Consider the following 25043-nt stretch of genomic DNA (forward strand, 5'->3'; position numbering starts at 1 on the left):
ATTTATGATTTTAATCTAGCGTCTTTGGAATTTATGGTATTAATTTAGCGTCTTTGGAATTTATGATAATAATTTAGCGTCTTTGGAATTTATGATATTAATTAATTTAGCGTGTTTGGAATTTATGGTATTAATTTAGCGTCTTTGGAATTTATGTTATTAATTTAGCATCTTTGGAATTTATGATATTAATTAATTTAGAGTGTTTGGAATTTATGGTATTAATTTAGCGTGTTTGGAATTTATGATTTTAATCTAGCGTCTTTATGTTTATTAATTTAGCGTCGTTGGAATTTATGATAGCGAGATGGTATATGCCGAAACGAGAGAGTATTCGCCATGGGTTACCTAACACTAGCCTTACGGCTGGGGAAAACCTCGAAAAAACCAAACCAGATAAGCATACCAAGCGGGAGTAGAACTCACGCCCGATGGCAACTCCTGCTTAGCAGGAAAATGTGTCTGCTGACTGAGCTACGCCGATGTATTATTCAAGGGAACGTAAAGTGTTGAAGGAAATTTAAATTTTGAGATTAGCATTATAGAACAAGAAAGTGTTCGACTAAGAATCCAGGACGCACAAATCACAAAGCTGTTTATACATAGTTTCTAATAGGGCATGTTTCTATCATTTTTCCATTCTGGTTCCTGTTAATGCAGGGTGTTAAGGAAAAAGTATCCAATATTTTAGGAGGTGATAGTATGCATCAAAACAAGAAAATAATGTCTAATAAACATGGGTCCTACAACACATACTTTCTGAGATCTGAACACTTGTTCATAGGTGGTATTCATTGTAACGTCCATTCGTGGCAATGAATTCCTCTGCTCTACAATACAGCAGACTACCAGATAATCATACCGTAGTTGATACCCCTCGCATGGAATAATGATACGTCGCAAGGAATACTGAAAACAAAAGTCTGGTTGCGGATATGAGCGGGGTTCAGCAGAGACGATGATGTGAATTTTCATAATCAGCATGTGTAGGCTGATTAAAATCCCCATGCAGTTGAAGAAACAAGGCATCAGCACCGATTCTCAATCAACATATGGGGATGCGTTCTTAGTGATAGATTAATAGGGCCATACATGCTACCACAGAGATTAACCGGGTATCGTTATCAGGACTTTCTTATTAACGTATTAAAACAAATTTCAAAAAGTGCGTGATTCCTTACGCCGAAGAGCAGAGGAATGGACGTCACATTGAGCACCTCCTATGAACAAGTGTTCAGATCTCAGAAAATATTTGTTGTAGGATCCATGTTTATTAGACATTATTTTCTTGTTTTGATGCATACTAGCACCTCCTGAAATATTAGATATATTTTTTTAACATCCTGCATAACAGTAGTTCAGTTTTACTTAATGCAGAGTACTTCAATAAGTAATCTACTTTGTTTGTTGTCTGGTGTTAAATATCGTTTCTTCAGCCAGCCTTCTGACTGCTCCTTCTTGTAAAACATTTGGACTTTCCAAGAGACGGCTCTCGTCTAAAACAAGAAGTCGATGAACCTACAAGTTCATCCGCCTTTTTATTGCCTATTATACCACGATGCTGGAGCGCCCAGAATTCAGTCTGTCAAGATGTTAAGTTCTCTCAGCTGTTCAAGAACAAATACATAGCTGCTGTCAATTTAAATTTGTAAAAAAAAACTACCTTAAAGTAATAAACCACAGAACGACAGAGTGATTCGTTAGCTAGTGCATGTTGAAGGAGAATTATTAAATAGCAAGTTGAATTTTGTAGAGATGGAAACTGCGATGTTAACACCGTTTCCATGGTAATGCCCGCGTGTGAACATAACTGTTGTACATCGCCACCACATGTTGCAGAACTGAAGGTGCTCTGTGTGCTAGGCTATGACTGGCCTCCCTGTGTAGATTTATGTTGCTTCTCTGTGTGACTCTTGAAAGGTGCGCTTGTTACGTGTAAGATCTGATCCACTGGTTTTTTAAGCTGCTCCCCCTACTTCAGTGTCTGTGTTTATCTTTTATAAGTATTGCAGAAGCAGTTACTGTTTCATAATTTTGTATATTTACGGTAAAAGACTGTTTTAGTGTATTTTTAATTGGCTATTCTATGACGATTTATCAAGTGCTGTGGTTATCTAGTGTCTGACTGAGATGAAGGTGATAATGCCGACGAAATGAGTCTAAGGTCCAGCGCCGAAATTACCCAGTAATTGCCCTTAATGGGTTAAGGGCCAGTGGCGGCTTCTCAAGGGGGTTGCAGGTTTGTACACCCCCCAGTAATGATCCCAATCTCCCGGCTTTGTTACTATTAAAAAAAAATATATATTTTTTTTACAATTTCATTCATGACTATCTGAAGCTGGCGTCTTGTCTTGTACATCTGCAGGAGCCTTCGAGCCTCTTGGTTTGCAAAGATGTTGAAAACCTATGAAAGGTAGTTTATAGAGATGTTCGGCTAATGCGGGGAAGGGGGTTAGAGGCGTGGTCTACTGCTTTTCTCATTGAGAACGGTTTGTCGCACTCCCTGACATGGACACCAACGTCAGTGCAGAAGAAACTAAATTCACCGGGAAAGTATCTGTTTCAACTAGACATTTGTCCGAAGTAATAAGCTTAAAAAAATGTATTCATTCGGCTTGTGCAATGAACAGTCGCATATTTCGCATATTACTTTCTGAATCTGCATGCACACAGACGACACAATACATAAAAGAGCTTGTATTTTGCTTTAAAGTTGTAAGAGTTGTCGTTCTGACAATAAGTGCTGCTATCTCCCGACAGCGAACGAAAGCTGCATTTGAATTTCATGAACGAAAATGTTGCATTTGGTACTTGGTAGCATTCTGATGACGATTCTGTGCTCAAATGTTTTTCATGAGGGTAAATTGCAATACAGAGAGCTCCGCCCACGACCCCTTCCACTTTTGGACTTTCTGTATAAATAGGTATGCTTGTATTTAGTCATTTTATTAATTAATTGCATATAAATAAGCCTTATATGTATACCCCCTCAGGTATACACGCTTTTAAACTTTAAAGTAAAGTATGTTTAACTCCTCTTCGATATGCATTGTGCACCACCATATTTTCAAACCACCAGCCGCCACTGGTTAGGGCAGCCGTGCCGAAAATGCGGCTCACGAGCACATTGTGGCTCGCAATGATAGCTGTGCATTTCCTCTTGCTTTCTACCTCCCACAACCCCCACCCTCTCACTCACTGGAGTCAAACTCAGTTTCATTTGTATTTGTCTCTGATCTGCGAGTGGCATATCGTCGCAATTCTCTGTCGAAACCATGTACCTCTACAAAAACGAAAGTTTCAAGTAGGATGGGAGGACGCATTTTTTTGCTGCCAGTATGAATGAGAATATTAAATGTAGGTACTCGTATGATTTGTTCACAAGTATTACGAGGAAAACGGTTGTATAACATAAAACGGAATTATACTACATGTTACTGATGAAACATTAAGGGCCATATTCATAGACATTCTTAGCGCAGGTTTCCGGTGGATAATCGGTGAACTAATTTTTTTTTTCGTATTCATAAACCAGTGTTAGCAATATGATATGATATATGAATCCCGTACAAGTAACTATTCGATAGCCGGGGCTAGTTTAGCACGCTCGTAGCGAGGGCTAGCGAAATGTCTATGAATAGCACCTCAAAGGTTAAGTGTTATTAATAATAATATTATTATTATTATTATTCTTATTATTATTATTATTACTATCTCTGTACGTCGATCCTTTTTCAGCAGCTGTACGAATAATGCGGTTAGATCTTCAATTTAAACTCACAGATTTACAATGTGATGTTAAATGAAAACTAGATGTAAGGACTTGACAAATGTTGAACTTTTCAAATCTTTGCCAAAAAATAAATATCCGAAGCTTCGTTCTTTCGCTTTCTCTTTTGAAGCCATGTTCGCTACAACTTATGTTTGTGAAAAATTATTTTCAACAATGAAAATAATGAAAACCAAATTTAGATCACGACTGACAGACAAATTCCTGATTTTGAAACTTTGTCGCAGACACATTCTGAAGACAGTTAATTTTAGGTTGAGATAATGTGTCCTATGTTTCATTCTCCATTTCTTTCTTCTTTACACGTATTAAACATTAGTTTGTACCCTTGTACTGTATACAATTGTACTTAGGTGCTTGACGTAAGGAAAATGAAAATCCGTTAATAAGTCAGACAGTTGCTTCACTTCCCCTTCGGGTATCCGCCTCCCTCCATAGGTGCTATGCACGTTGCAGGTTAGACAGTGGCACGGCGCACAATGACATTTTCACCACGGCTGGGTTAAGGTAAAACTCAGTGGCGTACTGGCCAAAAAATATTTCACGCCATTATGTGCAAGTTTGAACTCGCAGATCCCTAGTTCCCTATCTCAAAATACTTACCTAAGACCCCTTTACAACTCCTTAAATTTCTTCGATTGAATTCTGAAACAGCCTGTACAAGGCCGTAGACAGTGGACAAACTAGTAGGTAAAACTTTCGGTAAGTTGTACAAAAGTTAATAGGCCTATGTTATGAGAACGATTCATTTGAATGTGAAGTTACTAAAAAAAACCGTGAGATGGTGCATTGATTTACAGGTAACTTATATTGGAGTTATAGTTTCTTTGGAAATATTGTCTTTAGATACGTAAAGAAGGTCGTTAATAATATTGGCAATATTCACATCTAACCTTTAGATGAGTTAAATTCAGAGTTGCTATGGAAACTACCCGCATCTACCTACATAGTCCAGCTTGTGCCAGACGCTGCACCGAGTTCACGTGTTGTCTGACCCACTTCAAGAGATCTCCGGATCGAATCTTGAGGTCACACGGAAAGGTTACTCAAAGCTTTTAAATGTATTTCGCATCGTCTCCACTTTTCCGTCTGGATCTTGTTTTCTTTCTCTGACTACATCCGTTCACCGGCTTGTTCTCAGAAGTGCTACTACAAAATCGTTATTTCACAATTGTAGATAATCTTCGTGCTTTGTAAGAATACAAAATACATTAGAAGATGGATTGCTTACAGTAATTTTACTACAGCTAGGTTCTTCTTTGAACATAGTTTCGTTGGCTATATTTCCGAAGAGGAAACAAGTTTTGTAGGATGTTAACCTCATGATTGTCTGTCTTTGGGCTCCCTGGGATTTTTTTTATGTACAGGAGTGGCAAAAAAAAAAACCGGACCGACCTTTGTAGTTGATTTCAGAACACTTTGACTACTGCGATATTATATTAAGTAACCTAAATGCAAATTTGAGCAACAGGCTACAACGTGTGCATAATGCGTGCGTCCGTTATATTTGTAATATTCGTAAGAATGATCATGTTTCCCCGTCTTTCCAAACTCTGTCTTGGCTAAGGCTAAGCGATCGACGAGTCCTGCATTCTCTTGTTCTCTTATTTCAAATTCTGCGCACCGCTACCCCAATCTATTTGGCTTCTCGTTTTCAAAATTTATCCGCATATCATCAGCTAAGTACAAGATCTCATCATAACAGTTTACTCATTATACCCTACCACAAGACATCTTTATATTCTTCATCCTATACAGTTTCAGTTGCTAGAAATTGGAACTCGCTTCCGAGTGATATAAGGGGTTGTTGGACAATAACTTCATTTAGGTCAAAATTACATAAATTCTTACTTAACAGATGAATTGCTGATTAATATTTGTTACTTATAATGAAACTAACATCTGTTCATTATTATTATTATTATCATTAATTTCTCTAAATAGATTTACAAAACCTCTAATGGCAATTACATTAATATTCTCATTATAGAAATAGAAATATATATATTCTCCCTGTAACATAGTCCTAGTAAGCTTATATTAAATTAATTTTCATCATTTTACTAGCTATCTCAAATATTAAATTAATTATAATTCATTGAAATAAATTAGCTCATAAATTAAGTTACTACTTTACCTTATAGATTTAACTAAATTTAAATTAATGAGTAGTGAAGAATATTGCTGGAGAACCTTTTAAGTATAGTGTAAATATTTGTAATTTAAATTTATGTATTGCATTGATTAAGGCTGGTTAAGTGGAAGAGAAGGCCTTATGGCCTTAACTCTGCCAGCGAAAATAAAACATTATTATTATTATTATTATTATTATTATTATTATTATTATTATTATTGTTATTATTATTGTTATTATTGTTCACTCCAGAGAGCGATAGACTGGTAACTAAGACTTTCGTGTCCACACCTGTGGAGTAACGGTCAGCACGTCTGGCTGCGAAACCAGGTGGCCCGGGTTCGAATCCCGGTCGGGGCAAGTTACCTGGTTGAGGTTTTTTCCGGGGTTTTCCCTCAACCCAATACAAGCAAATGTTGGGTAACTTTCGGTGCTGGACCCCGGACTCATTTCACCGGCATTATCACCTTCATATCATTCAGACGCTAAATAACCTAGATGTTGATACAGCGTCGTAAAATAACCCAATAAAGAAAAGACTTTCGTGGTTCGAATCCTGCCTGGGAAGGAAAATTTTTTTTGTTCCTTATTAAAATTAATTCCCAATACTTTTCGATTGCAGCGATATTTGACTACTTAATTAACTTATTGTTCCCAGAACATGAATTTTACCAGCTTATTTTCTAATGGCTTTCGAAATAGGCTACGTCAGCGTCGAAACTACAACAATTTCAATAGATTACTCGCTGTCTTGTGAATGCGGGCGTGGCATGCGCAGTGGCTCATTTCGGGGACTTTGATTATTACGTCGGTCCGGTTTTTTTTGCCACTACTGTAGATCTTTTGGTTCTCCGAGAACTTTTATATTTATCAAATATGATAATTTTTGTGCTTATGATTATTTCTGACTTCTTCCATCAGCCACTTCATTCATACTTGTGGTAAACTCTGCACCCTGTCTCGGCATTACATTCATCCTATCATTCAAGCACATTCTTTGGTTTATTTTCAATTTCGTCTGTCAGAATATCTGCCTATATGTATTTGGTAGTATTATAGAACTAATAATAATAATAATAATAATAATAATAATAATAATAATAATAATAATAACCGAAGGATGCACTGGAAGGAATGGTGAATGGGAGAAGACTTCGGGACAGAAGAAGATATCAGATGATAGACGACATTAAGATAGTGTATGGATCATATGTCGTTTGCGTGACATTCTCTCGCGTTTTTACCGCGAAGCACAGATGTTTTTAGTATGCACGTTGTTCTAGCCGACTCACATCCATACTTGACAAATTACAAACATCGACTTAATTGAGGGGTAGAAAGGTTGACCTGTGTTTAAAAGTGCTGGGGCATGGTTTCGAATCTCTATTAGTTGATTTTTTTCTAATATTTTCCCAACTCTAAGGAAAATGTTACGTCATTCGAGTGCTAATTCTCGCACCAGTCTCGACAATCGAACGATTTTTTTATTTTACTTGCTTATTTAACGACGCTGTATCAACTACGAGGTTATTTAGCGTCGATGGGATTGGTGATAGCGAAATGATATTTTAGCGAGATGAGGCTGTGGATTTGCCATAGATTACTTGACATTTGCCTTATGGCTGGGGAAAACATCGGAAAAAACCCAACCAGGTAATTAGCCCAAGCGAATCGACAGATACCATTTATCATCAATTCCATCGATAATCCCACAGTTGATACAACTTCGTTAAAAGCCCTTTAAAAATTACAAAGGTTATAGCCTACGACTCTAGTGTATAATATGCACTTAAATGTTTGTGGGCATGTGTACAAATTCCCATACCTTCACGAATTTTGAGTCTCTGTTTGACCTCGTTTCAACCTGACTTCAGTTAATGCTGTCGTACATTGCCGCAGCCTTCTTTGTCGGTCAATAATCGTGCTCAGACGAGATTTGCACAACAAACAGCGATGTGCATTTGTTGTTTATCTTGGATTCCTGCAGTAGCCACTACGTGAAGTCATGTCGTATCGGTTAGTCTTCAGCGCACACACACACTTAGCAATGCCAAGTGTTGTTCTTTGTTTTGCTGGAAACTTTGCGTTGCGTGAAATGAGAGACAAGTTGTAATGCGTATTGTAACTTCTATGAAAGGGGCATTTAGAACGAGCAAAATCCCTCGTTGTAACGAGCACTTGTAATGTGGAACTGGTGCACTTCATGATGTCGCTGTGAAGATAAATGTACAGAATATCTTTGGTAATAAGTTCAGTCTAATAAACTCGTAGATTTTATCTTACAGTGAGTATTTGTCGTATTTGATAAATTGTATGAGTTCTTTGCGAAGATCTATGTACAGCTCGAAGTAATTATAATAATTCTTCGTAATAAATAATTAGAGACAATTTCCTAGGTTGCGAAATAACATACACAACAGAAACAGATATAAATAACAAGTTAAACAAGTTTAATTATATAACAGGAACACTAAAAAGAACCTTGAAAAATAAAGCCAGAAAGGACTCCTTAATAAAATTATATAAGACGATGGCAGTTCCTACAATTACTTATGGATCCGAAACATGGACAATGACGGCACAACATATAGCTAGAATACAAGCTGCTGAAATGAAATTCCTCAGGCCAATAGCAGGATACCAAAGAACAGACAAAAAACACAATACAGAAATAAGACAACAACTAAACGTAGAGGAACTAAATACAACAATAGTAAAATACAGAACAAGTCGGGAAAACCACTTAACAAGGATGACGGACAATAGAATACCAAAAGCAGCATACAATTACTCACCACGAGGAAAAAGAAACTTAGGAAGACCTAAGAAAAGATGGAGGCAGCAACAATTTGGGGCCGGAACAGGCTAATGGAAGGCCTAAACCGTGATGTAGAAGAAGAAGAAGAAGAAGAAGAAGAAGAGACTACTTCCCTTCCCCTCCCCCTCTCCCTCCCTCTCCGTTTCCGTCTCCCTCTCCCTCTCCCTCTCCCTCTTCCTCTCCCTATTCTCTTCTGAGTCAGATACACTTTGCAGAAATGTGAAATGTATAATATTGTCTTATTATTTTATGATTGGTCATTTTTAATGATTCGGAAGACGGTTTGCAATTAGCAACAAATAAACTTATAAATATAATAAAAGAATATAATTTAAAGATATCAGCCAAAACCAAAACTATGGCCTTCATAGGTAAATGCCATTTAAAAGCTAAAATAGTCATAGAAGGCAAAATAATCGAACAAGTTAACTCCTTCAGTTACCTAGGGTGCAATGTATCATACTGCCAGAAAAACGATATAACTTATAAAATGAATAAGTTCCAAGGAATGTGTGGCACTATAAGAAGGATCTTAGGACGTAAAACTTTGAAGTCCACACAACTTAAATTTTATAAAGTTATGTCAGTCCCTATGCTCACATACGGCAGCGAGAACTGGACTTTGAATAAATCAGACAGAAGGAAGACAGAGACTGCAGAGATGAGATTTTTGAGATCGGTTGAGGGTTTACTCTCTTAGATCTTAAAAGATCTGAAGACATACGTGCTGAACTTAAGATTTTTAACCTCAATGATAAATTATTACAATGTAAAGAAGACTGGAAAAAACATATTGAACGTATGTATGAAGACAGGTTTCCAAAATTACTTTTGAACTATACCCCAGTTGGACGACGGAGTATAGGTAGACCTTATAATAGATGGGAAGATAAATTTCTCTGAGAAGGAACTGACCAAATGGCCCAAACCTTGATGATGATGATGATGATGATGATGATGATGATGATGATGATGATATTATGAAATTCTGAAGCGCAATAAATTGTGAAACTATGTTTCTTTAATTAAGAATTAGGGTCTATTTGTCGCTATTTCTTGAGTCACTTGACACTTTGTGGAAAAAAATGAAGTGTATAATATTTATCTTACTATTTTATGAAATTCTGTACTGCAGTAAATTGTAAAACTATGTTTCTTTAATCAAGAATTTTCTGGCGTGTTGGACCAGAAAATAAAGAATTTTTGAAGTGACTAAATAGCCAACGAACTTAGATTTCAACCTAGTACTGTTTCATCTTAACCAGCGTAGACTGGCTTCCGTGAGTGCAAGAGATAGGTCGGCCTTATAGGCTTTGAGGTTAACAACTTTTGTCAGGTTTACTACGCTGCCATCTAGTTGGTACAAAGGAGTCACATCATAATTCCCATTTGAATTGCATTAGCGACTGTACTGCCATCTCGTGTTCGTTTACGGCGGACGGGTGGCGATCCTGGCGGTTGTTCTCTTCAAAGTGCTGCCGATTTTAACATAGCGATGAGTTATCTGTTACATATATGGTGCAAGTCACTCTATAATGCGAGCATACAGGCAGGCTTTCTCGGATCCCGCCTGGACTTATAAAACCCTGGCTGAATGGGCCAGTCTTAACTTTTAACTTGCTTTGTAGCGTCACAGGAACCCAAGCCTGACGTCAGGCACTTACGGGGGGTGAGTCTTGTGTGATTTGCCGTTGTCTAGTACTCACTTAACTTCAAAGAGTAGTGGCTTAAGATTCCGGTCTCTACCCATAACACATCCTCTATACAAAACTAAATATCGATTTTAAATACAAAATTACATTTTTCTTACGCATTTATCACAACAATTGTTACAAATCACGCCACTCTTGTAAATTCTTCAAGACTATACATTAGGATGCATAATTAAACTGTAAATAATCAAGTTCCTAAAGTTGTATGATCTGTAACAATTTTTGTGAGAAGTACTTGAGAATAATGCAATTTTGAGTTAAAAATTTAAAAACAAAATCTGTAAAAAAGCAATTAACAGCACACTTTTAGCTTCAGAATATTAGCCAATTAAAGAAATGATACTTCTGAATAGTTCATTCTCTATTTGTAATATTATTTTACCCTTAAAATTAAAGTAAAAAACGGTATTTTACTATTAAATTCAAATTAGTGTAACTCTGAAAATATTGAGGTTAGGACACATGGTTATATGACATTCTTTTTTGCTCAGAATGTCATCGGAAAAGAGCTCCGTAAATGGCGGTAAATCCTCGTGAATTACCCTGTATATCGATGGTGTTGAACAGCAATCTTGTATGTAAAAAAAAAGAACAAAATGAGATTACACTTTATTTATATTAAAGAGTCTTCCCGAACCTTCTGCAGACACAGCTTAAGTTAAAGCATGGATACAAACTTCACAAGAAGATATTTAAATATTTTCTTATGTCAGACATTTGTTCGTTATCAATATATTGAAATGTTTTTTCGCTCTCCTGTAAAATTGATTTTTTTACATATGAGATTGCTGTTCAACATATGAGGCGTCTAGAATCAAAACCCTCTAAGTCCATAAAACAAAATTTGTGGAAAAATGGAAAAAACTCTTTCCATATAAATAAACATTCTTGGGATATAAACAATGCTTTTATCAAGTATTTTATTATAATTAGATACGTTCAAACAAATTACAGGGTTGCCCCTTCATTGAAACTAACAAATTCGTGAGGTTAAATTAGCACCGAACTGATTTTGAAACTGAAAAGTGTGTTTGGAGGCTTATGAAAGTAAGAGAATTAGTTCTAAGCATAAAAATGAGTCAAAAAGGAAAACATTTTAACTTCAACCTTACAAATTATGTAGGCAATGAAACCCAGACATGAAGTATGATTATGCACATGCTTTAAACATAACAGCAGTATAAATTTGAATATATGTTACACTTTTTAAGTTCATACAAATTTTACACAATATTGTCACATTCCTCTTCCTCCAGATTAACAGTTTCTTCTTCGTCTTCTTATTATTCACGTTCAATTCCATTGTTTTTTCTTGTTACTACCTTTGCAACAACGGTGCCAGTTCTATACTTAAACTCATCTTACACTGTTATCTGTTCTTTCAATGCAGATCGTCTTAAAATAAATCTTTTACAGGGACTGAACTTAAAATAGCAAGAGATCTTAAAATTATGTCTGTCTCTTTCTTCCAGTCTTGAAGAGGTAGGCCTACATCTTCATTTTCAAGATTAAAGACTGTTGCATTTTTGCCAATAATATATTTATATTCTTGGGGATCTACAGTCACTTCCTTATTTCTTTTTCGATTACTCCAAATATGCGATCGGGAGGGAAAAATGAATGCCCAACCACAGGAAATGTAATTTACACTTTTTTAATAGTTAGAGGTGCTTCAGTGAGTGGCCATTTAGAGCACATTCCAATCATTGTTGTATTTTTATTTTGTGCAGTAATAAAATTGCCTTATTGCTGATTATCTGATGAAGAGTAGAAAACGGAATGGAAGTTCTTTATGCCCAACAAACTTAAACTGTTGGATTTCCATTTACTGCCAACAGCATGATTAGAAGCTGGAATAGTAGGAGGGCACAAGAGGAGTACCGACAAAATTATGTAATTAATTATTAATTGGTAAGAACATTTTTGTAACTTACTGCTCATTCTATCCACCATTTCATTGAATATTATTAGAGTAGAAATTAAACTTAATAAGGTTTAACAAGAGCTTAACCACACAAATAATAAATCAACATCGCACAGCTGAGGAATGCTGGGTAAAGCAGTCCCACAACCTGATTGGCAGAAAGGGACTTGGAGGTTTCTGAAACTAACAATGGCCAAAATTCAGTTGGATCTAGCGGGTATTGAAACTAACCCTAACTTTTGTCCAGCATTTTCAGAGGAATCCAGCGGATATTGGAGAAAAATAATGCCAGCATCGGATTGGCCATGCGAAGATACACAGAAAAATAACTTTATCTCATTTTTTTTCTTCGATGGACTTGGCGGGTTTTGATTCTAGACGCCTCATATGTGTTATGTTACATGCAGTATATCGATAGAATCGGAATTTCATAAGACTTACTACATTTCTGTCGTCGCATTGAATTTTCTTATTGCAATAACAATAGACCCTGTCCATTCTGACACGCATTATGCGCTTGGTTGATCGCATTTTCTAATGGCATGCCTTGTGATAGACGCTGACGACGGAAGAAGCCATTGTGCTGGAAATCCGCTAACTGTGTTTCATTCATAAGGCTGAAGAATCGACTCGGAGACCAGGACTTTCGGGGCGTAGTCGGATCTCCACATCCTGTAGAGTTGTCCATCTGTAACAAGTTGCCATGGCGTCTCATTGCCGCCTGCCACTCTGGTAGACATAGGGATCAAATGCAATGCATATAGGCTGGTTTCCATAGTGACTTACTGATTATAGAGACGAAAACCTCCTTCCTGCTTTTCCTGAGACGACAAATGTTAAATCCTCGGGAAATTTGTGATTGCTGTGTAGGCTTTCTGAGAGTGCTCCGTCTTAATTCTTAATGGGACTCAACCATGTCAAGCTCAGCAGATAGCTTCTCTCTAGACTGTCTAGAGAATACTTGATGGTTTTAATGCCAGGCAGATGCAAATAAGTTTTTGTAGGATAGAGTTTTAGCTTGTCATATGCACTATAACAGCCCTGGGCATAAAGGGGAAAGGAAAAGGAAAGAAAATGCCCCCGCCCATGTCCTTTTCGCTTACACTGCTTTAGAAAGAAACGCAGAGTGAAATACTGTGCATCAATGGTGGACTCTAGGCGACCAGCGAGAGCTGAAAGTTAGTAAAAGTTATGATGCCTACCTTATACAATCCATCACTGAGAGGTTTGTCTTCCTGTCTTCTCGAATCGGCCCGAAACATAACTGTCTCAGCCGGAGAAGGTGAAATGGGGTATGGTGATTCGACTGAGTTATTAGCGCCCAGACCTGCTCTATAAAAATAAAAAATAAAGTATCTTGAGGCTTTAAAAACCTATTTAGAAATTCCACCGAAATATATTTTCAATAGTCATGATAGGAAAAAGTTTATTAATTTTTTTTGGGGTGTGGGGTTCCTTTGTTCACTGATATGGAAATAGACTCAGATCTATTCTTATTAAGGGCGCAAATTTTTTTTATATCGAGAGATTATAATGGAGTAGTGCTAACACCAATTGCTTTTTTTTTACTCTATACAATGAATTTTATCCCAAGTGAAATAACTTTTAATATGCATTATAGCAGTAGGCCTACATAAATTAGGCGTACATAAATAAATAAGTTGTTACATATCAATAAACAGGAAATAAATTGTGAAAACTCTTCCTAAAATAAATGAAAATTATAACTAAAACTATATATTTTATTTTAGTATATAATAATTTTTATTCAGTAGATATACAGAATGAGCAAAATTGCTCTGCACCGCTACGAACAAATTTTTCTACTGGTCGCACTAACACAACAAACGTACAGGTGCCGAAAACAGATTCCCCGTGACAATATAGTGATGGTTTGTATGTAATGTAATGTATTGTATTGTATTGTATTGTATTGTATTGTATTGTATTGTATTGTATTGTATTGTATTGTATTGTATGTATGTATGTATGTATCCATGCATGCATGTATGTATGTATGCATGCATGCATGCGTAGGCCTAAATGTATTTCAGTAAGTTAAGTTTGTATTTTGTACCGGTTGAGATGATAGCATTGATTTTCTAACTTGAGTTTTATTTTGTTGCAGGTAAGTGATGGAACAGTGACTCTCTGCATTGGTGAAGTACAATATATTTCAGTACAGTAAGTAGCGAAACTCGGTTTCGTAAGCCATTTTAACGGTCGGTGCTGACAATACGTTTCCCCCGTACTGGTTGGTTGATGGTTCATCTTCGCTGAGGTATGTGAACGTCAGGTTAGTAGTTGGCTCGTCAGTTCTATGCCGTGAACGGATTATTATTATTATTATTATTATTATTATTATTATTATTATTATTATTATTACTACCTTTTTAACATCCCAGATATAGTGAAAGTGTAATGGATAAATCGTATATGTGAACCTATTTCTTCTTATCTTTTCGTCACTTTTTTTTTTTCATAACAGTAATATTTTTCGAATTTCCCAAGATTACGTGATCCTCCGTCATGCCCACTACAGGAGACATTTGCAGAGGGGAATACTTACACGAATATGGGGAGGCTTATCACGGCAGATTGTATTATATCGCATAAGAAGCAGTAGTGAAGGGTTAATTGATGCTGGGAAGGAGACGTGTCGTGCCCCTTGATACTTTCCTAGCATTATCTTGGCGAGATAAGGAAAACCACAACTCAGGACAACCGGCATCAGAGATCGAACATCGAACCTCCCCGATGACAAGACGATGTTAATTTATAGCCTCAAACCTAATAAAGTTATAATAAACCTATTAATATTTCACTCAAAAACAATAAAAATAACATCAAAAAACTTTTAACTACTTTAACCAAAAAAATTAACTTATATTCATTAGTGCAACGCAGAATAAATATGGGAAATGCCTGTTATTATTCGGTTGAGAAGCTTTTGTCATCTAGTCTGGTGTCAAAAAATCTGAAAGTTAGAATTTATAAAAATGTTATATTACCAGTTGTTCTGTATGGCTGTGAAACTTGGACTCTCACTTCGAGAGAGGAACAGAGATTAAAGGTGTTTGAGAATAAGATTCTTAGGAAAATATTTGTGGCTAAGAGAGATGAAGTTACAGGAGAATGGAGAAAGTTACACAACGCAGAACTGCACGCATTGTATTCTTCACCTGACATAATTAGGAACATTAAATCCAGACGTTTGAGATGGGCAGGGCGTGCAGCACGTATTGGCGAATCCAGAGATGCCTATAGGGTGTTAGTTCGGAGACCGGAGGGAAAAAGACCTTGGGGAGGCCGAGACGTAGATGGGAGGATAACATTAAATGTATTTGAGGGAGGTGGGATATGATGATAGAGACTGGATTAATCTTGCACAGGATAGGGACAGATGCCGGGCTTATGTGAGGGTGGCACTGAACCTCCGGGTTCCTTAAAAACTCTAAGTAGGGGAGAGTCGGGTAGTATCGGACATCGGGTAGTATCGGACAGTGCTTTTTTTCATCTACTACCATATGGTAGTACCTGAATGACATGGTTACGTTTCTCTCTGCGACATTACAGAAACGTAACCATGTCAATCAGGTACTATCATCGTGTGGTAGATGAAAGAAACTCACTGTCCGATATTACCCGATGTCCGATACTACCCGACTCTCCCCTAAGTAAGTAATGCTTATCTTTATAGGACTCTTTTTCAATAATGAAAATGAATACTTCTCTGAGGTTCATTTCCATGTATCAGAGCGAAAGATAGAAGCGAACCAAAGTTTCCTGCGTTCTGAATTCGACATTTTAAAAACTGGAGAATAATTTTCCTGTGTAAGCAACGAACCCATAGAACGAAATTAGGCATGTGCAGGTTACGACTGACATATCTTCAAGCTCTGCTAAATACTGATGATATCGTTTTAATATCAGACACACCCGAAATGCTCCAACAGGCAGTGATGAGTGGAATGAAGAGCTAAAAAGAAAAGGCATGAAAGTTAATAACGAAGAGAGTAAAGTAATGTGGGTGGCTAAAGAGAACAAGCAAAATGGAGATCTAAATATAACATGTGGCGGAAAGCAATTAGAGAGAGTGCACTATATTAAGCAATGATGGGAGAGTAGAACAGGAAGTATTGAATCGGACGAAGAAGGCAGCCTCAGCATATTATCAAATGAGCAAAACATAGTGAGTAAGAGAGAAATCAGCATAAAACCTAAAATGCAGCTTCACAATCGATCCTTGTCCCAGTCATGTTGTACGGCACTGAACGCTTACCATTCCAGGATAAACATCTCGGCAAATTCCAAGCTGTAGAGACGAAATATCGGAGAAGAATTATGGGAAAATCTAGAAGAGATAGGATATGCAATGACAGAATACGAGAAGAGGTAAAGGAAATTTGTGGGGTGGTAGAGGAGCGTCAGTTGTAGTAGTTTAGACATGTGAATAGAATGAGAGAGGACGGAAAGCAAAGCAAGTGGTGGAAATACGGATGAGCTATTCCATCTCAAATCGACCGAAATATAGAGAAAATTGACCTTACAATTTCTAAGTACAATGAAACTTTTTTTGTACGCAGAAAACTGTGATACAATGCTTTGTGCAAAGTCTGAGGCATCAGAACTTCATAGTGTTTAAATTTAAAATATTTAAATTTATCGTATTTTCATAAAATTAGCAGCTTTAAACTGTTGTAGCTCCGAAACCCTTTCACCCAATGATCAAAATCATGGTTTATTTTGATGCTGAGAAATGAAAGTTTATATTGACATATAAACAGATTTTCTGACGTCCTATATATAGGAACCGGACGTTTTATTTTTTTAACATTGCTGTGTAAGATTTTCATAGTCGGCAATCATGATACCATAATCCTTATGTGTTATAAATTGCCTCCAATTTTTTTTCTTGTATTTAGTCTGTCATAGTCATTGTTATTAACATATTTGTGTCAAACGTCCGGTGTCCTATATGTAGGACGTCAGTCTTATCTGGGTTAAGACGCCTTTGCCTAGGAAAAAATATTTAAAAAATTCATAGTTAGATTTCGCATTGAAAGTACAAATAAACACATATTTTTTACTGATGGTATGTTGATAAGAAAGTATTGAAAATATCAAATAAAGAAAATAAATAATACGCGCGTGAACTAACCAGCTGGCTGTGAGACGGGAGCTAGCCGAGACAAGCAAGACCAGGAGACAAACACGTGATGTTTCGTCTAGTAGCGCATAGCTGGGTTACCTTCATCACAAGTTTTCAAAAACACAGGAGTAAAGTGATGCCCAACGCTCGCTTATCTTCAGCTCTCGGCCAGTGCGTGCGGTACTGCGCCGTTCAAGTCCAGGCGTGTGAAAATAATCTATTTAGTACCCTCGAAACTTATTGCCATACCACTAAGCAAACAATGCCGAATCCCTCTTAATAATGCAAGGTTTTTGCTCAATATTTTTTTTACAATTTTTACAAATTGGCAAAAAGCCTAAAAGTAAGTAAAATCAAATTATCTGTCTCTCTGTGTACAATAAAAATAAGGGTTATTTCTTAACATAACCTACCAAATGTCAGCTTCAAAATGAGCTCCCGTTCAATGTTCTGCAGTAAATGGTTCTAGAGTTCTGAGCGCTGAAAGAGGCTTGTTTTTCCTAAAATACGCTAAATTTGTCGCTCAACAATACGAAAACCGTTTGACTTTCGATAGTATATTTTTGAAAATGCACTCTCCTCAGCACCTTGTATAAATAGAGAAAAATTTAGGGTATAAAAAGTGCGTGGTTTTTTACTGATTGATTTCAAATGGAATAGCCCGTATGGAGGTTAGAGTAGGAAGAGTACGGCCTAGAAACACATGGGAGGAGAGAATAGAAACAGTTTGAATGAAGCGTGGGAAAACTAAGATGGAGATGAAGAGAATGAGCGAAGATCGTGAGAAGTGGATGAAATGAACAAAACGAGGTCCCCCGACGCTTAGCGGCATAAGAAGCCAATGAGGAAGAAAAAGAAGAAGAGTAATTTTGCCTGAAACAGTTCTGCTCCTGAGAGGGCGTGCCCCACCCTTTGAAAAACGCAATCCACGTGTCTGCGACGTTCCGGAAGTCCATACAGGGAACAGGGCGAATTCAAAACAGAAACGAGGGGCAGGAAGTGGGTACGGCGACGCATTCTTCGTGGTGGTCTCCATCAATCATTCATTGGAATGAGTAGGTGATCAGCTGTTTCGACCCTTCAGCGCTGTAAGCGGAGAGAGCTGAGTTTGTATACACAGCCTGCAGTGTTTATCTCCACTCAGCGGTATCTGCTTTCCTAAGAAAACAGTTTTATAGCACTTGAGACAGTCTCCAGCATGTGTAAACTGCCTTCCACCACTTTCACGGATCCCTTACACATACTGTCCGTGCTCAAGTGCCGGGTTAGGAAGAAATATCGTCATAATATGACATAACCTGTTGTGTAATAATTACAAGGTGCCTCAAATAAACGGACTTTTTTTCCCTTTCGTTGCCAACAATATTTGGCCATTATTTGTTTAACAATACTACGCCATTTGCAGAAACAATGCACGCCAGAAAATCAATGGAATGGATCTCAACGATCAATAGCTGTTGAAACTTTTTTTTATAATATAAAAATGGCGCGGTCTCTTCAATGGGGGTAATCGGCCCATAGTTTTCGAAGATGACCAGGGACGAACAACCTATCATTATGCCAAAAAGGTAAACACAGTCTTCGTACGGGAACTTGCAATGGTCCGTTTCTTAAAACTGGACTTGGCCCCAGAGCCTTGAAACTGGACATGGCCGCAATTTCTTAAAACTGGACTTGGCCCCAGAGCCTTGAAACTGGACATGGCCGCAATTTCTTAAAACTGGACTTGGCCCCAGAGCCTTGAAACTGGACATGGCCGCAATTTCTTAAAACTGGACTTGGCCCCGGAGCCTTGAAACTGGACATGGCCGCAATTTCTTAAAACTGGACTTGGCCGCAGAGCCTTAAAACTGGATATGGCCCCAGAGCCTTGAAACTGGACATGGCCGCAATTTCTTAAAACAGGAATTGGCCCCAGAGCCTTAAAACTGGACATGGCCGCAATTTCTTAAAACTGGACTTGGCCGCAGAGCCTTAAAACTTGACATGGCCACAATTTCTTAAAACTGGACTTGGCCCCAGAGCCTTAAAACTGTACATTGGCCACAATTTCTTAAAACTGGACTTGGCTCCAGGGCCTTAAAACTGGACATGGCCGCAATTTCTTAAAACTGGATTTTGCCGCAGAGCCTTATACTGGACATAGCCGCAATTTCTTAAAACTGGACATGGCCGCAATTTCTTAAAACTGTACATGGCCGCAGAGCCTTAAAACTTGACATGGCCCCAGAGTCTTAAAACTGGACATGGCCACAATTTCTTAAAACTGGACTTGGCCCCAGAGCCTTAAAACTGGACATGGTCGCAATTTATTAAAACCGGACATGACCGTAGAGCCTTAAAACTGGACATGGTCACAATTTCTTAAAACTGAACTTGGCCCCAGAGCCTTAAAACTGAACATTGGCCACAATTTCTTAAAACTGGACTTGGCCCCAGAGCCTTAAAACTGGACATGGCCGCAATTTCTTAAAACTGGATTTGGCCGCAGAGCCTCATACTGGACATAGCCGCAATTTCTTAAAACTGGACATGGCCGCAATTTCTTAAAACTGGATTTGGCCGCAGAGCCTTATACTGGACATAGCTGCAATTTCTTAAAACTGGACATGGCCGCAATTTCTTAAAGGACAAGGCCGCAGAGCCTTAAAACTGGACATGGCCGCAGAGCCTTATACTGGACATAGCCAAAATTTGTTAAAACTGTTCTTGGCCGCAGTTTCTTAAAACTGGACATGGTCGCAGTTTCTTTAACTATAATTCACAATTTTTTAGCTGAGCACAGACTTGCCACAGTTCCAAAAACATTGATTTCATTACAGTTTCTTGAGCTGAAAACAGGAATTCATCACAATTTCTTAAAACTGGACAGGTCTACAGTTTTTGGGCTGAAAACAGGAATTGATCAGAGTTTATTAAAAACTGGACATCACCAGAGTTGAGACGAGCACGGGGCATACCGTACACTGGAGGTAAATTCGTCTCCCTTCTTTACTGAAAATAAGCTGAAGAAAGTTTGTGTAGGCTACTATTATATTGTAAATATTTTAACGGTTTATTAAGTGAAACTTCTACAATACGTCTGGAATCATTCTTGTTCTCTCCCTCGTTCACGAGAATATATTAATTTCTACTAATTACTGTGAAAATGGCTATTCAAAATGTAGCACTACCAAATGAACGCTGAACCCAACAGTGAACTAAAACTAATTGCTTGTTCCTAATTATTACTAGTAATGTAGCATGCTATCTTTCAGAGTTCGAGGAAAAGTAATCAATACGGAAGGTGAAACATCTACTAATATCAAGAATCTTTCATCTCTATGCTCTGTTGTTCAAAACATCTGCTGACCAAATAAATTGCATAAATTACTTAAAAGCAAACGAAGTATCTTCTGTAATGCACTCGATGCACTCGTAAGCATGCACCAAGAGTTGAATATTGTTTTCATTTTTATTGAACTTGCAGAAAAACAATAGTCTGAATTACATTAACTCTAGAATGCTATCGTACGTAATTTTGATATGTAACTTAATGGGGTAAACAATTGATCCTCACTACTTTTCCCGCCAATCGAGCCCCTCTTTCTTCTAGCTAAGCCTCCATCTGACAGTTGCTTACTAATCAGTTGTGACAGCAGGTTGCAACTTACACGCTTAGCCAAGTTATTATAAGATATATTTAGAAGCGTACGTCAGAGTCACGTATCAATAGTATTGGTAGAACATTTTCTGTCAGTGCAGTTTATCTTAAAAGTGTGTTTTATGTAACAAAGTAACACTGGATGAAAACTTAGGTGATGATTGGGGAACGGATGTTGATGACCTAAAAATCTACTTAAAATGATCATTAAAATGCCTTTAAACTAATGGAAAAATGACATGGAATTAAAAGAAAATGACATTTAAATACTATTCACCGTACTCGCACCACAAGTTCTTAAAAATTAGTCACCATGTTTCAAAGACTGCCCAGCAAATCTCGGAGAGTTGAGGCAACTTCCTGGAATTTGGCTAAGATAAAGGAAAAGAACATGCAACAAAGTGAAGGTTTTAAGGAAAAACTATAGATTTTAATGAGGGTTTACAATGTGTTTCAATGAGGGGTGGTCCATATCAGTGCCTTCATTCTCCGTCTCCTCCTCCTTCCGCGCTTCACTTTTGTTACAAGATCTTCCAGATGAGGGAGTGTGTGAATGACAAAAACAAATTGTGGACGCAGCGTGCATTCTTGCAACCTTTGTGTTAAAATACTGTCTACTACAGTAGACATCCATTCCGAACCATGTTGAGGACACACAGTCCTGTCCAGGACATGGTGAAAGCTTCCCCCCTTCCAAACATAAATTGTAAAGACACCCCCGTACCCACAAACAATAGCGGCAAAAGTCGTCACTTAAACTAAGCTGCTGCCAAGCATTTTGTATTACTTCCGTTGTGTGAAGTGAAGCCTTCAGTGGAATGAGGGATGGACTTTAGAGGTTGTTCCAAACTATAAAACTCAAATTTCACTGTTATTCACTTATTCAGTAGGTAATTACTACTGACCTATTGCTTAGAAAATGATTTAACAGACCTATTGGTAAAGAAGAAAGTAAAATGCATTCCAAATGATCCAAAAGTTCTTCAAAGTATTAAAATTGACCAAAAAATACCGAAAAAAAAATTACCTCTTAGCTGAAAAACATCAAAAAATAAAAAAAAATTCAATACAAGAAATTATTATTTTTTATGTTAATATTAACATAGAAAGGATTTCTGTATTAATAGGCATCGTACTAATGTGAAAAATGAGAAGTTGACTTTTCATCAACATCCGCCCCCTGGTGGTGATTCTGAAACTAGTCTGTAAATTATAGATGAAAGTTCAGATGATTGTGCTGAAGGCAATGCAGAGATTGAATGTGAAGCTTATGATAGTGACAAAGATCCAAAGTACATACCAGGATGAAGTTGCACCTCGAGGAGAAAAATTAATGGAAGATACTGTAGGAAATAATGAGAATAATTGTAGAAAAAAAACGAATGGGGAAAGAAAAAGAAGCAAGAAAACAGAAAACTCATCACATAGTCCACTACCGAAGAAAAAAAAAGAATAAAATTGTATTCTCTAATATTTTACTGTAGTTAGATTTGTATGGTTTTTTGTTTCCCACAAATTTATTTTGATATACGCAGAAATTAGAAGTACAAAATAAATAAAACTAAAGAAACAAAATAAAAATTATATTAATAAATATTTTCTTGTAGTTAGGTCTACATGATTTTATATTTCATGTAAGTTTATTTTCATGAAAATAAAAATTAGAAAAAAAATAAAGAGACCTAAATAAATAAAACTACAAAGAAAGAAATAAAATTTGTATTTCGAAACGAATATAGAGCAAAAAAGAACACACTTTTTTCGCATATTACGCCATTTTTACGTATCAGTAGCAATGCAGTAGTACTCAATGACGATAGTACGGTATTTTAAATTTGAAATCCCAAATTAAAACTGTACAAAATAAAATTTTAGATCAAACCAACAAAGTGGCTGGGACAGATGATCTTTTTTTTATTTGCTTGCGGCCATCTTATCGTCTCTAAATATTCTCTATAGTAGAATAAAACATTGAGTGAAAAGATATACTTAATTAGTTCTTTCTTCAATTAGAAGCCATTCATATAACTGGCAGCTAAAATCCCATTCCAGCCATACCAGAGCTGCAGTATTTCAGCTTAAATTATATTACAGGTTGAGGGTAGGAGCGCTTAAGGGATGCCAATTTGTGTTTAACCTGTAGGGTGTGCGGATAATGAGGTAATTCCATTAGTTCATGATATTGACGTCAGAGAGCTGCAGAAATTTTGCGTTGCTTCTATTAGATATATCGAACTGTCGTTGTAACCAACTTTGCAATAGTTAGGCTTTGCTTAACGACCAAAACAATATCTGCGAGAAAGTGTTTTTGCCTGCGCCGCGTTGCCAAACTTTTAAGGACTAGTTGGCGTGGATTTCTGGGGAAGTACGATATGGTATGCATAACAATGTGGTATGCACAGAATGTTCCAGAAAGACGGAATTAAAGATAAATAATGGTTTAATACTCTTGAGTCTAGAGTTCAAATATAGGCGCCTATGTTACATTAGGAATTGAGACGGAGGAAGACGTATTTTAATATTTTTTCTTAAAGTACTTTAATTTTATTTGTTATCAATACATATATACATTTTCATCCATAAAACAGTGCAAGTAATATACTAAATTGAAGTGATATTCTTCAGTTGGAGAACAACCAATGGAATTCACTGCAATAGGTATGAAACCTTCGAAACAAGAAAGCACTTGTTAAGGAAGAAGGAATGGGCTAAAAACGAGACAGGGGAAAAGAGAGAAAGAAGATGAAGCAAAAGAATAGAACTGGAGTGGGAGAGGGACAGAGATATATAAGGAGAAAGAAAAATGCATAAAAAATTAAGAAAAGGAAGGAAAATTAAGTAGAATAAGAGAAATTATGGAAATAAGGTGAAAAATAAATAATAAAAAAGGAAGAGAAGATAGTAGATAATTTTTTGTAATTTTTAGTAGCTTAGATTATTTTACGACGCTTTATCAACATCTTAGGTTATTTAGCGTTTGAATGAGATGAAGGTGATAATGCCGGTAAAATGAGTCCGGGATCCAGCACCGAAAGTTATCCGGCATTGTTCATATTGGGTTGAGAGAAAATCCCGGAAAAACCTCAACCAGGTAACTTTGTCCCAATCGGGAATCGAACCCGGGCTACCTGGTTTCGCGGCCAGACGCGCTAACCGTTACACCACAGGTTTGGACGGTAGTAGATAAGAAAAGGTGAAAGAATAAATAAAGAAATCGAAAAATAAGAAAGGAAAAACGAAAGAATAAATCAGGAGAAGAAAATAAACAAGAAAAGGAAAATATGCATTGCATAAAGAGAAAAAGTAAACTAGAAAAGGAAAAAAAGAAAAAGAAAAATAGGGAAAGGCTGAGAAAGGCAGATGGTAGTAACAGATTAGAAGAAAGAATAAAATAGTCAGCAAAGAACAACAAAGGGAAGAAAGTAAGTAGGAAATAGGAAAGAGAAGGTAAAGAAAGGAATAATGTAAGAGAGAGAGAGAGAGAGAGAGAGAGAGAGAGAGAGGAGGAGGAAAATAAATAGGGAAGAAATAATATATTCAAAGAAAACACATAGGAAATAAAGATTAATGTGGAGGAAAATAAATAGGAAAGGAAGAATGAAGTGTAGGAAATGAAGAATGATGGTGAGGGATGGATATAGGAAACGAAGAATAAAGTGGATGGAAATGTATAGGAAACGAAGAATAAAATGGAGGGAAAAATATAGGAATGAAAGAATGAAATGTAGGAAAGGAAAAATAAAGTTTATGAAATTAAAAATAAAGTGTAGGAAACGAAATACGAAAGGAAAAATTAAGTAGAGAAAATTAATAGAAAATAAAGAATAAAGTATAGGAAAATAAATAGGAAAGAAAGACTAAAGTGTATGT

The 25043-nt window shown here is 36.8% G+C and overlaps 1 protein-coding gene across 12 annotated transcripts in view; it reads left to right on the forward strand.

The window, feature by feature from the left end:
* Dys (Dystrophin) overlaps positions 1-25043 on the forward strand; it is a 2834509-nt gene that overhangs the window by 427215 nt on the left and 2382251 nt on the right. The gene's annotated exons all lie outside the window — the stretch shown is intronic.

This window comes from Periplaneta americana, chromosome 11 (assembly GCF_040183065.1).
Source record: "Periplaneta americana isolate PAMFEO1 chromosome 11, P.americana_PAMFEO1_priV1, whole genome shotgun sequence".
NCBI lineage: Eukaryota > Metazoa > Arthropoda > Insecta > Blattodea > Blattidae > Periplaneta > Periplaneta americana.